This window comes from Oncorhynchus tshawytscha, linkage group LG27, assembly GCF_018296145.1.
Source record: "Oncorhynchus tshawytscha isolate Ot180627B linkage group LG27, Otsh_v2.0, whole genome shotgun sequence".
Taxonomy (NCBI): Eukaryota; Metazoa; Chordata; class Actinopteri; order Salmoniformes; family Salmonidae; genus Oncorhynchus; species Oncorhynchus tshawytscha.
This window is the reverse complement of record NC_056455.1, coordinates 8,895,345-8,907,747: the sequence shown is the minus strand read 5'-3', so window position 1 is coordinate 8,907,747 and position 12,403 is coordinate 8,895,345.

The window sequence follows — 12,403 nt, the reverse complement described above, 5'->3', positions numbered from 1 at the left end:
CATGATACTGGTCAGTTCCTTTTAGGGTACATGTGCAGATAATCTAGTATAATGGTCAATTTTTCTCCCCAATATTTTGAATATAAGGTACAATCATCACTGTGATTTGAAATGTAGGTGGGGCCAATGTACTGGTTTGGTTCATTAGCATATTTGTGGGCATGGTTTAATATATCTGGATCTGTGCCAACCGTCAGTGGAAGTGTTATACCAGTTTAAGTGGTTGATGGTTATACTGTCAGAGGTTGAGCACCTTATTTTTTTATTTTTTTTATTGACACTGGCTGTTCTGCAATTGTTGTAGGATCATGTGACATTAAAGAGCTGCACTGTTAAGTGGTTACTGTGCATTTCACAGTAACTTAATTAATGGAAGACAGTAGCCTGGAAGTTGCTATACATTGCTATACATTTTGCATTACTGAACTGGCAACCAGCTGTCAGTAAGTTATTATACAATAATTCACTGTAAATTAATAGCCAGTTACTGATAGTAACTCACTGGCAACTAACTGCTGGTAACATACTAGCAGAGGTGGGACCAAGTCACTATTATTTGAGTCACAAGCAAGTTGCGAATCACAAAGTCCGAGTCTCAAGTTGACTCCCAAGTAGAATGAGTTGAGTCTCGAGTCAAGTCCAAGTCGTGCATTCTAAGAGCAAGTCGAGTCACGTTTTTTCAAGTCATGTCTCAAGTCAAGTAAAATAAAAATGGATACATGCAAACAACTTGTATGTCTACAAAGCTGTGTTTATTTATTGAGGGACCTTGTAGCAGGCATAAGGGCATGAAATCAGCAGAAAGCACGGAAGGTTTACTGATGACCCAATGTTGAAAGTGTCATATCATAAAAAATATTTTAACATTGTGTGTCATAAGTACACCTGATGTATCGTATAAGTATAACGGTGAACCTGTAATACATTTTACCTGGAACCAGAGGGTTCTTCATAAGAGGGTTCAAAATGGAACTCAAAAGTTTTACAGAGACAAATCAAAGGGTTCTACGTGGCACCCAAAAGGGTTCCCCCAGGCTGTCTATTGGTTTCCATATTTTAACAAATTTATCACACCCACAGATCCAGTGGTGTAGCAGGAAATTCCGTGAGGTTGACCCCAAAATAATCCGAATTTTGCTGGTCTGCAAAACCACACCCATCATGAACATATTTCCCAGCATACTCTGTTGCAGTTTGATTTTTAGAAAAGTTTTTTCAATATCTGTGTTTTTGCACGTATATTGATGGATTTATTCATCAATTAATGTATCTTACGCTACACAAAGATAAATAACATTCATTTTCCTAAACTAATCCAATCCCATTACTGAAATGGTAGTTCCAGTTTAGATGGTTTAGCTACAGTAGTCTCCTATCTTAAATTATTTTTAACCCTGGCAGTCATTCTGAATGCAGATTGTGGGAATACACTCTGGCTGGATTCCAATAGGCTTTAAACAGCACTTTGCAAGCCATCATAATGTGATTTGATGCTGGTTTTGCTTCAGTCTACACTGGTCACCAGTGTCCAAAATGAAAAACACAAAGAGAAAAACACAACGATGGCTGATCACCAGTGTATACACAACGATGGCTGATCACCAGTGTATACACAACGATGGCTGATCACCAGTGTATACACAACGATGGCTGATCACCAGTGTATACACAACGATGGCTGATCACCAGTGTATACACAGTGATGGCTGATCACCAGTGTAAACACAACGAAGGCTGATCACCAGTGTATACACAACGATGGCTGATCACCAGTGTATACACAACGATGGCTGATCACCAGTGTATACACAACGATGGCTGATCACCAGTGTATACACAGTGATGGCTGATCACCAGTGTAAACACAACGAAGGCTGATCACCAGTGTATACACAACGATGGCTGATCACCAGTGTATACACAACGATGGCTGATCACCAGTGTATACACAGTGATGGCTGATCACCAGTGTAAACACAACGATGGCTGATCACCAGTGTATACACAACGAAGGCTGATCACCAGTGTATACACAACGATGGCTGATCACCAGTGTATACACAACGAAGGCTGATCACCAGTGTAAACACAACGAAGGCTGATCACCAGTGTATACACAACGAAGGCTGATCACCAGTGAAAACACAATGAATACTGGTCGCCAGTGAAAAACACAATGAATACTGGTCACCAGTGAAAAAGACAATGAATACTGGTCACCAGTGAAAAACACAATGAATACTGGTCACCAGTGAAAAACAACTAAAGCTGGTATGCCAGGATAACCAGACCAGCTTGACCAACCAGCACTGACCAGCTTGAAATCTATGCTGGTCTATGCTGTTTTCTTACACAGAGAATGTAACCACATCATAGAAATAAAAGTGTTTATTATTATAGAATAATGATATCCCTGATGACAATGATGATGATTACTGGTAGGTGTTTCCCTTATAGTTTGTGAATGAGGCTAGTGGCCTTGCCGTGTGACTGATAGAGAGTTGGTAGAGAGCTGATGAGAGATACGATATGTGATATGCACTTTCATGTGCCTTAATAACAAACTTGTATTCCATCCATAAATACAAATACAATTGTTAAATTACGAGCCTAGTTGGTTATGCCAGGGAAAAAGCCAGGAGCCTTCCCGCTAGTCATGATTGGCTGAGATAATGGATGGGCTGGACGTGCCGGGAGATGAGTTTGGATTGGTCTGCCATGTAGCATGCTTCTGTCTATAACATGTGTTGACAGGCCTTTCTACCACGCCGGTTTTGAAAGATATAACGTTAGCCATTGAAAACTACAAAGGTTTTGCTACTTTCTCAAAACCATTGATAGCCTGCATTTAGCAGGCGCTATCGACTGTTCAGTTGGAAAAAGTGATGGGCTACTTTCTGCACACACCACGGTCAGTGTGAACCGGAGTGACTTGACACAACACTGGCCAAACAAGATGTAGCTACAAACAAAATGAGTTCAATGGTTCCAGTCTTCCATGAAGTGTTCATCCATGCATACGGATAAGATTCTATCTACATTTTCAGATATAAGTTTCAAATTTTGTCAGAAAGTTGTTTTCATTGCACCTTAAAGCGTACTTTTAGTTAGCTAGCAAACGTTAGCTTGCTGGCTCGCTAGCTAATGTTACATGTATGATCTGTGTAATAATATCATTCTAATCAGAAGCCCATTTGCATTGCTAGTTATAGCCTAATGTTAGCTAGCTAACATTGAACCTAGTTTGTTAGCTTTAGCTACCTGCAGATACATACTACAGCTATGACAATGTTTTGTATTGATAATAGTATAACTTGTGATTATGCCGGTTCATTGTTTAGCTAGCTAATCAGCCAGATTATTACATAACCCATCAAATTAGCCAGGTGTGTCTGGGGGTGATTACAGCCATCTATTGTATTTCATGAACATGTGTATATGTCTAGACAATAGTGACCCATCCACTTATCTAGATGTGGCTGGGAGTTAGTTATAGCATTTCCTTCACATGACCCATCAATTTAGACAAGTGTGTCGGGTAAGCGTCAGCTAATAATGATACAAAATGTAGACAATATTTTATCTGGACACTTTCTCTTTTTGATATTGCCACTATGCATTTGTGAATCCTCACATGTGAATCCTTAAAGAGATGGGTGGGGCTAAGGCTTAAGAGGGTGTGAATGATGCTGAATAGGTGTAGATAAAGAAGAGCTCTCCAGGAGGTGTACCAAAAATATTCAAGGGCCATTTTCTCAAAGTGGGGTTACAAGTTTAACTTTCAAAGCAGAATTACTTTCCCACTGTTTTTAAACTGCAGCGTATGATATACCATTTTCTAGCTCTGAGTCTCTACTGTTATCCAATGTAAAAAACCCAATTTCTAATTTTCGAGGCGGTCGGTCGCATACTGTAGATTTTGGTGTGATATTCGGTAAAAATGAAAGGTATTTCTCCATTCTGTGGAACTCATCAGGTCTGCAGGGACAGTGGTGGGAGATTTAAAGAATTCCCCCCTTTGAGAGAACTTTATCCAAAATGGTAAAAACCAAGGAGCTATAACTTTATATGCCTGCTTAGGGCTTCTAAACCACAAACAGATGGGAAACGTGGAGAGTAGGAATAGTTCCATTCTTGCTACCATGGAGTAGATGGCAGGTTTACAGAGGCAGAGAGAGAAGAGAGAGCCTGAGAAATGCACAGCACATTTTTCACAAGCTGGCACGGAGGGAGCAGCTTTCACTCCTCTCTGGTAAAGTCATCAAGGCCCAAACACAAGAGGAAGGGTGGAAAGAATGGATCGCTCTGAGCTAACAGACTCACTTCGAAGCACAATCAGCACTTTTATACTGTGCACTTTTCACATGAGATGAAATGGAATTAGTTCAGTTCACATATTTTCTAAATTACTCACTTGACAAAACAATAAAAATGGTTGAGGGAGCATGCCATACTGAAGTGATAACGCATGATAATAAATACTTTGTAATGAAATACGCTTTCAGAACATTGATAATCTTATCGGTATTTGAAGCCGTGCCGTGGCACCGCTAATATCAATAATCTGAGAACTGGACAGATAAATGATACATTGTACAGCTCATTGCAACAACATTCCCAGGAAAAACATATTCGACATCCAATGGCTCCAGCAATAGTCCCCAGGGAAGCCACAGGCAAATCATATGCCACAGGATAAAGTTAAAGGTCACTCAAATCCTGTCACGGCCATGGAGCAGAGGGTCATATATTATGAATGTGTATTTTCCCAGGGAGCCTTGGTGCAGGTCTGCAGAGTGATGTATGGGGCAATGGTGGGTATGGACGTGTCCTTTACGGGACCAGAGTCTCAGTCAGTTTTAACCCTCAGGGCCACCACAGCACCCAGCAGTTTGGCATTCCACTAGTCCAGTTTCTGTTTTGAGTCCCAGCATTCCAGGACATGCCGGGAATTGTTTCGTGGGAAATTTCCCCCATCTACTTGAATAGACGGCCAGCCATTCTTTATTTTCAGTTATGTTGGGGACATCCTGTTCCCGGTTTCTCTTTTAGTCCGGCAGCTCTTGAGTTTGCTCTAGGCCCAGGGCAAGCCTGTTTTCAGCCCTGAGGTCTTGGCTGTTGACTAAGTCAAGGTCTGGGTCAGTGGATGACAGAGCTAGTGGGGATACGTGACCTGGCTATGCAGCTGAAGCATCATGGTGGCTTTTCTGATGAATGAGTCTGTCAGATTGACAGGCATAAAAAATACATGTCAGAATGAACAGGGCTGATACGTATCTTCCCTGTTCAGTCATTACAGTGAGATCTGTCATGCTGGATGTTATATGTAACAGGGTTATATTGGTGATTCCCCTTGCCACTTTGTTAAGCCAATGGGTTTTTGGTTTGAGTTTGTCTTGCCTTCACCTACTCAACATGGCATCTGGTGGCTGGTTTGCGTAGCTTGCTTACGAGGGGGGATGTTCCAGTTAGAATCGTCCCAGTGAACAAGCACCAAACCAGCGGTAAGTTGTTGGTTGCAAAGCACTGTACATCAAAAGTTATTTTTATACTCCCAAGTGATGATTTAAATGTACAATTTATATCAAATTGTTTGTAAATGTTATTCGAACATCACACATAAGATGCAGCGGTTTTTGGAGAATATTTGTTGTGCATTTTGTTGTAAAGAATTCCCTCCAGTACTAGCTAGCGACATACTGTGTCTGGTGGGGGGTTCATATATTTTGTACAGTGCGTGAGTGCAGAGTTGGATGGTGAGACGTGCATTGCATGACGTGCAATTTTGTGCCATTCCTAACAGAATAAAGCTACATGACTGGTGCTACATGTTGGAGTTCCGTGTCGATGACTGATTGTACACAACGCAAGACAAGTACTGTTACATATACATAGGAACAACAAGCCATTTTTTCTTTCGGCATAGATTCATCACAGGTCAGATCAAGTCAACCCCATACATTTAACATAACTTTACAAGTATGACATAATTGAAACCATTGTTGTTTGAGTTCATGAGACATGTACGTCAACCATGAAAACAAGTTAGCAATAAGAGGACCCTGGCTCCATACTCAGAAGCTAATTGGAACATTTGTTGAACAGTATCACAAATTCCAGTTAGTGTGCCAGTAAACTAAATTCCAGAGCGCTTTATCTTTTCCTCTCTGGCACAGTGTACCTAGCCCCAGGTGCTGCTGGGTGAGACTGCCAGGGAGCGCTCTGCCTGCTCACCTATGATGTGGGAAGCTATAGTGACAGGGGGAATGCAGGCACTGCAGGTGAGTCAACCATACAGATATGCACCTAATTGTTCCCTGCAGTTTAACCAGACACATTTCCACCCCACTGCCCAGCGCTCAGATAGGTTCACACGCTATACTCCCTCAACCAGTGCTTTCTCAACCTGCTACAGCCTCTTCCTGTCTCTATTCTCGTTCTCTCTCTTTCTTTTCTTCTTTCTCTTCCTATAGTACTGTATATGTCCTTCTGGAAAATATATTTGATCCTTCCTCCGTTCCCACTCTCGCTCCCACACACTCGCTATCGATCTCTCCATCTCTAACTCTGACACACTCCGTCTCTCGATCCGCCCCCTCATTGTTTCAGTATAGCTGCCTGCTGCCTGGCGTGATTGTCTGTGCTCTCTCATCTATAGAAAGAGCTGATGAGCTGTGTGGACCCGAGGGCAGTGGTGTGCTCTTTCACCACCCTCCGTCCCTCTCTGTTTTCAGCTGACTCCGTGTGTTGGCATGGTGAAGTGGGTTGTGGAGGTGGTTGCAACTGTCTGAAGGACAACAGAGTGCCTGTAGAGGTAAAGGTAACATGGGCCCTGACACACACACAAACACATTACTTTTGCACGTTTTAGCAAAACGTGTTTCTGCCTTCTCTTGTCTGAGGCTTTTTCCTGTGTTCTCTCTCAGTGAGATGCAACATTTTGTGTGCTGGTTGCTAAGACCCACTTCCTCAGCCACTCTAACACAGGACACAGGACAGAACAGAAAACAAACACCACATCATTATACAATGAAATATGTTTGTGATTGGGCTTTGGCTCTGTACAATACTACAATACTACAATTTTGTCAGGTTTGCCTACCATTGCTTTTTTTTTAACAAGATCAGCTTCAAAACCATATCTCTCTGTTACTTTTGTCTTTCATGAGTTACAGACAGTTTTTTGCATCATCTCGTTTTGTTGCTTCTTTTTTTATTTTTTGTTAAAAGTATATATTATCTTTATTCCACGTTTCAAAATACAATTTTTCTATTGGTCACATGCGCTGAACACAACAGGTGTAGACTTTACAGTGAAATGCTTACTTACGAGCCTGTTCCCAACAATGCAGAGATAAAAAGTTGACCTAAATACAGTTTTTTTCTGTTGCTTTGGTACTATTTTCACAAGTATGTGGTATAATTTCCCAACCCTTAGTTCAAAACTCAAAACAGATCATCAAAAAGCCAGTTTTCCCAAAATATTAAGCACATTAATCATATAAAGTCATTGCCTTTCCCAATGCAATGCTCACAATACTTTTCATATGATTTTCTTCTCATTTTAATACATTTGACTTAATCCAACTGCGCTTAATGGGCTAATCACTTAACCGTTTGGTAAACCTATAGATTTAATGGGCTAATCACTTAACAGTTTGATAAACCTATAGATTTAATGGGTTAATCACTTAACCGTTTGGTAAACCTATAGATTTAATGGGCTAATCACTTAACAGTTTGATAAACCTATAGATTTAATGGGTTAATCACTTAACAGTTTGATAAACCTATAGATTTAATGGGTTAATCACTTAACCGTTTGGTAAACCTATAGATTTAATGGGTTAATCACTTAACCGTTTGGTAAACCTATAGATTTAATGGGTTAATCACTTAACCGTTTGGTAAACCTATATGTTTAATGGGCTAATCACTTAACCGTTTGGTAAACCTATAGATTTAATGGGCTAATCACTTAACAGTTTGATAAACCTATAGATTTAATGGGTTAATAACTTAACCGTTTGGTAAACCTATAGATTTAATGGGTTAATCACTTAACAGTTTGATAAACCTATAGATTTAATGGGTTAATCACTTAACAGTTTGATAAACCTATAGATATAATGGGTTGATCACTTAACCGTTAGGTAAACCTAGAGATTTAATGGGTTAATCGCTTAACCGTTAGGTAAACCTAGAGATTATAAACCGGTTTGTCTACTTTATGTGGATTTTGAGAAGTACAGAACTAAAATGTGTGTTTGTAAAGTAGAAACATCTAAATGACATGTGGTCAAAGAGGTGGCCAAGGGCCCTGTGAAAGAGGTGGACATCAGAGAGAGGGAGGCAGACGGCAGGGAACTGTTGTGTCTAATGTAGTCCAGCCCATCATCGATCACCATGTGGTCAAAGAGGCCTTACCATGACAGAGGCTGACATTAGTTTACCCCAATTTGAAAAAAATCAACTGTCAATTAGATCATGAGAACATTTTGCCAATAAAACCGGTTAGCTCTTCAGGATGTACAGAGGGGCAAAAAAGTATTTAGTCAGCCACCAATTGTGCAAGTTCTCTCACTTAAAAAGATGAGAGAGGCCTGTAATTTTCATCATAGGTACACTTCAACTATGACAGACAAAATGAGAAAAGAAAATCCAGGAAATCACATTGTAGGATTTTTTATGAATTTATTTGCAAATTATGGTGGAAAATAAGTATTTGGTCAATAACAAAAGTTTATCTCAATACTTTGTTATATACCCTTTGTTGGCAATGACAGAGGTCAAACGTTTTCTGTAAGTCTTCACAAGGTTTTCACACACTGTTGCTGGTATTTTGGCCCATTCCTCCATGCAGATCTTCTCTAGAGCAGTGATGTTTTGGGGCTGTTGCTGGGCAACACGGACTTTCAACTCCCTCCAAAGATTTTCTATGGGGTTGAGATCTGGAGACTGGTAAGGCCACTCCAGGACCTTGAAATGCTTCTTACGAAGCCACTCCTTCGTTGCCCGGGCGGTGTGTTTGGGATCATTGTCATGCTGAAAGACCCAGCCACGTTTCATCTTCAATGCCCTTGCTGATGGAAGGAGGTTTTCACTCAAAATCTCACGATACATGGCCCCATTCACTCTTTCCTTTACACGGATCAGTCGTCCTGGTCCCTTTGCAGAAAAACAGCCCCAAAGCATGATGTTTCCACCCCCATGCTTCACAGTAGGTATGGTGTTCTTTGGGCACAACTCAGCATTCTTTGTCCTCCAAACACGACGAGTTGAGTTTTGACCAAAAAGTTATATTTTGGTTTCATCTGACCATATGACATTCTCCCAATCTTCTTCTGGATCATCCAAATGCTCTCTAGCAAACTTCAGATGGGCCTGGACATGTACTGGCTTAAGCAGGTGGACATGTCTGGCACTGCAGGATTTGAGTCCCTGGCGGCGTAGTGTGTTACTGATGGTAGGCTTTGTTACTTTGGTCCCAGCTCTCTGCAGGTCATTCACTAGGTCCCCCCGTGTGGTTCTGGGATTTTTTCTCACCGTTCTTGTGATCATTTTGACCCCACGGGGTGAGATCTTGCAGGGAGCCCCAGATCGAGGGAGATTATCAGTGGTCTTGTATGTCTTCCATTTCCTAATAATTGCTCCCACAGTTGATTTCTTCAAACCAAGCTGCTTACCTATTGCAGATTCAGTCTTCCCAGCCTGGTGCAGGTCTACAATTTTGTTTCTGGTGTCCTTTGACAGCTCTTTGGTCTTGGCCATAGTGGAGTTTGGAGTGTGACTGTTTGAGGTTGTGGACAGGTGTCTTTTATACTGATAACAAGTTCAAACAGGTGCCATTAATACAGGTAACGAGTGGAGGACAGAGGAGCCTCTTAAAGAAGAAGTTACAGGTCTGTGAGAGCCAGAAATCTTGCTTGTTTGTAGGTAACCAAATACTTATTTTGCACCATAATTTGCAAATTAATTAATTAAAAATCCTACAATGTGATTTTCTGGATTTTTTTCCCTCATTTTGTCTGTCATAGTTGAAGTGTACCTATGATGAAAATTACAGGCCTCACTCATCTTTTTAAGTGGGAGAACTTGCACAATTGGTGGCTGACTAAATACTTTTTTGCCCCACTGTACACTGTTCTTTACCATTACATTTACAGTAAACAACATATTGTAATGCCAAACATGTTACAGTATTCTTATAGTGTGATCTATTGACAGTGTACTCTGTACTACCCTCAGAATTGACAGAAGACCCCATGGTGGTGGCCGTGTGCTGCCTGACCAGAAGGAGTGGGCAGTGGTGGAAATGGTGAGGGCTAGGATTGACATACGGCTGTCCGAAATAAAGCAGGCCATTGAGGAGACCACCTTTGCCAATGTAGCATCCTTCAGCCTACCTGACAATCACCCGCCTTTTGATGAGGAACCAGGTATCTATGAAACACATTTACCTGGTGCCTTACGAGAGAAACAACAACTGGGTGAAACAACTATTGGCTGAGTGTTCAGGTACAGCGCTATATACTGTATTACTGTTACTATTTGATGCACATGCTACTTCACAACATCCTATTAGAGTTATACTGTAAAAATAACTGACCAAAATATATTTTTAGAGGGTGATGGTGCTTGATGCTGCTGTGAACCACCACAAGTATATACACTATTTGTTGATGGGGTGGGCTTCGACCTGGCCAAAACCCAGCGCCATGGCGGAACCTCATCGGCTAACGGGCGATCGTCCAAGTACCTGGACAACGTGGGGGAAACATCTCCATGTATGCAGCTGTCTCTGAAAATGGTCTGGTAGAACGTTGCCCATTACTTGGATCCGACAACGCTGCACACCTCATTGTGTTTCTCAATGAAATTGAGCAGGCCTGTCAAGTTGAAGGGGTCACCTATGTCATTGTGTGGGACAGTGTCAGGTTCCACCTTGCAGGGGTGGTTCAGGCATGGTTTCCGTCCCATCCCAGGTTCATGACCCTATACCTGCCCCCATACTCTCCTTTCCTCAATACTTATTTTCAGCATGGAGGTGGAAGATCGCCATCCTCATGAGCGTGCCACCCTCCTTCTGGCCATGGATGAGGCATGCAACAACATCATCAATGCAGATTAATGTCATGCTTGTTTTTACATGAACAATGAGGACATTCATTGTGATGTGGATGAGACAGGCTTGAATTTGTGCTAAACACTATGTTTTATTTTCATTCATTTCGTTTGTTTTATTACATTTCTTACATTTTATTACAGACAGTACACCTATGTTGCAATTATATATATATTTTTTAAATGGCCAGGAATGATTGTTGAGGATGCCTTCATTGATCACACCTTTGAATACACATTGGATAGATATTATGGAAATTATAGATTTTCTGTACATTTTTCTGGGTAATGTAAGTGTATTGCCTATTGTGAAAACGGTGTAATCTACTGTAATTTACGGTACTGTAGCATGTTACTTTCAGCAGCAGTACTTCTAAGGGCAGTTTGAAACATACTGTATCTTGCATTGCTTGCTATTGGATTAACTGGTAGTTAAAACAACAAAATTGAAAATATATCATATTGTGTTTTCGTGTGTGTGTGGCATGGGCCCTCAGATCCTCAAAAAGTTATACGGCTGCACCATTGAGAGCATCTTGACTGGCTGCATCACCGCCATTAGTGTGTTGGAGTGTGAGTGTAGCTTGTGAGTGTGTGGGTAGAGTCAAGTGAGTGTGCATAGAGCCAGTGCAAGGGAGTCAGTGCAAAAAATTCAGGGTAGCCAAAAAAGTCCAGGTAGCCATTTGATAAGCTGTTCAGCAGTCTTATGGCTTGGGGGTAGAAGCTGTTCAGGAGCCTTTTGGTCTCAGATAGATCAGTCTATGACTTGGGTGGCTGGAGTCTTTGTCAATTTTTGGGGCCTTCCTCTGACACCGCCTGGTATAGAGGTCCTGGATGGCAGGCAGTTCGGCCCCAGTGATGTACTGAGCCGTACGCGCTACTCTCTAACGCCTTGTGGCCGGATGCCGAGCAGTTGCCATACCAAGCGGTGATGCAGCCAGTCAAGATGCTCTCAATGGTGCAGCTGTATAACTTTTTGAGGATCTGAGAGCCCATGCCAAATCTTTTCAGCCTCCTGAGGGGGAAGAGGTGTTGTCGTGCCCTCTTCACGACTGTGTTGTTGTGTTTGGACCATGATAGGTCCTTAGTGATGTGGACATCGAGGAACTTGAAGCTCTCGACCCACTCAATCCAACCCCATTGATGTGAATGGGGGCATGTTCGGCCCTCCATTTTCTGTAGTTCATGATAAGTGCCTTTGTCTTGCACATGTTGAGGGAGAGGTTGTTGTCATGGCACCTCACTGTCAGGTCTCTGACCTCCTCCTTATAGGCTGTTT